The following is a 2,337-nucleotide window of genomic DNA, read 5'->3' on the forward strand; positions in this document are numbered from 1 at the left end:
ACCACAACCCACGCGTTGCGTGGGGAAGCACCTAGTTTTTTTAAAACTAAAATTGGCAAAAAAAAATAATACCAAAGTAAACTAGAAAAAAGGAAATAAATAAAACAGTAACAGTCAAATCCAACGTGAAAAACAAAAAGCAAAGTGATTTTTTTTGTTAAATTAAAAATAAAGAGAAAAAAACAAAGTAAATAGTACTCTCATAACTGATAACAAGAGAATTGAAGTCATGCAAGTATACTAATCTACGATTGTCACTCAACTAACTCCAATAAGCAACATTATAAATGTAAAATGTGGCTCAAGGCCAATGCCTAGGAAATCACTAGTTTTTGAAATTACAAACTTATAAGATTTATTGAGTATTATATTTTCTTTTGGACATGATCCTCTGAAAGATCTAGGAAAGATGCGAGAATCAATCATAAACACATATGTTGTTGGGATAAGTACTTTCAACGGCATCATCAACCCTCCCGGAGGACTTGATAACGGTGTGGCAAGGTTCTGTTAGCATCCTACGTAAAACTAATATTATTTAGAGTATATGTAGTAGATAGCACAATTTTAGAAAGAAATTAAGAAACTACCATTTGACCAAATAGTAGTCAAACTATACAGTATAATTGTCTTCATCTTCTCCATAATACCCCTTTTTCTTTTTGAGTTCAAGGATACAACAATTTCAATTTCTGTTCATCTTCATCCTTTACCTTTTTTTTTCTCTCTTTCTCACCATTAATTCAAAGACTTTAATTAACCTTGAACTACAGTCATGAAGACCAACACCACCATCACTTCCTCTCTCTTCATTTTCCAATTGCTCTTGATTCTCCACCTTCTTTACCTCTCATATGCTATCACCAGTAGTGTCATCCTAACTCTCTACATATTTATATGTGTGTTTTCTCTTCAACAGTCAAAGATCTTCATTTTTATTTCACTGAATTTCAAATTTTCTTGGAATCTCCGTCGGTTTTTGTTTTTATAACATGCATCTTTTTTGTATTACACGTTATTTATTAAAATCACACGTAATGCTGATACATCTTTTGTCTTTTGTTTGAGGATAGTTTTGATTTTTCACATCACTGAAAAATGGTAGTTTCTAAAATTTTGTGACTCAATGGTATTTTCTCAATTCTTTTTGAATCTAGTGGTAGTTACTAATATTACCCTATTATTTATATGTGTATATTTTATTAACATTAATTTAGTTTATAAAACTATTTTTTGCTCATATTTTGTTCATATATTTATGATGTCGTACATACATTATCTTAAATTATATATTGTATTAGAAAATCAAATTAGTAATTTTCATATTGCTAATAATATATAGACTAAAGCATTTTAACATAATCAAAACACACTTCAGTCTGCTCACACACGCTTCATAACTAATTCTTCCAGTAAAACAAGCCAAATCACACAACAAACATTCAAATCTTAGAAGCGAACGAGATCATCTCTTTGTAGAAAATCTCGACCTTTTTGGAATCATTGTAGAGTTAGTAGTAGTAGAACCAACATATGATTCAAGTATACAATACCTGTTGATATATCATGGTTTTTGTGGTTTTTAACCATGATATAAGGAGTCTTTTAGAGTCTTTTGATGTGTTTTCTAGGATGTTTTGGAGTCTTTGCAGGATTTCTAGGATTTTAGCACGATGGAGCGAAATGGAGCAATTTGGATCGTTTTGGAGCATAAATCTCGGATCAAAGCATGAGCATCGATCGACACCAAGATTTGGAGCATCGATCGACACCCTCTTCAGACGATGAAGAATCACAAAATTGGAAGTTTTACAATTCTGCCCCAAAGTCTTCCATAATTGCAACATAAGTCTCTGACGTGTTTTAGGACATATATATATATATATATATATATAGTTTTTAGGTTTTTGCAAACCCTTAAGTTTTATTCTACCAAGTTTTATTTTTTCTGCAACCCTGAGAGATTTTTGAGAGCTATTGGAGAGAGATCTGCTTTGTAGAGAAGAATTTCTAAACTCCTTCTTACTCTTTTAATCTCTATTGCTTATTATTCAGAAAAGATGTTTTGTTCTTCATTGATTATGTTTGAGTAGTTTGCTTGTTAGGTTTAAGGGTTTTTCACAGGGATTTTATGAATTGTTAGATCTGTTTAAGTAGGATTCAATATCTATCTAGATCTTCATCTTAGGTTGTTCTTCATATTAATTCTTGATTGATCACCTAGAATTAATACTTTAGGAAAATAAATTGATATGAGAATATAATTGATTTTCCTGATAAAACCTTTTGATGAGCAAAATTACTTCTTGCAAAGAGATTTGATTAAGTGATTTTGTG

Source organism: Camelina sativa, chromosome 12, assembly GCF_000633955.1.
Source record: "Camelina sativa cultivar DH55 chromosome 12, Cs, whole genome shotgun sequence".
In the NCBI taxonomy this organism is placed as follows: Eukaryota; Viridiplantae; Streptophyta; class Magnoliopsida; order Brassicales; family Brassicaceae; genus Camelina; species Camelina sativa.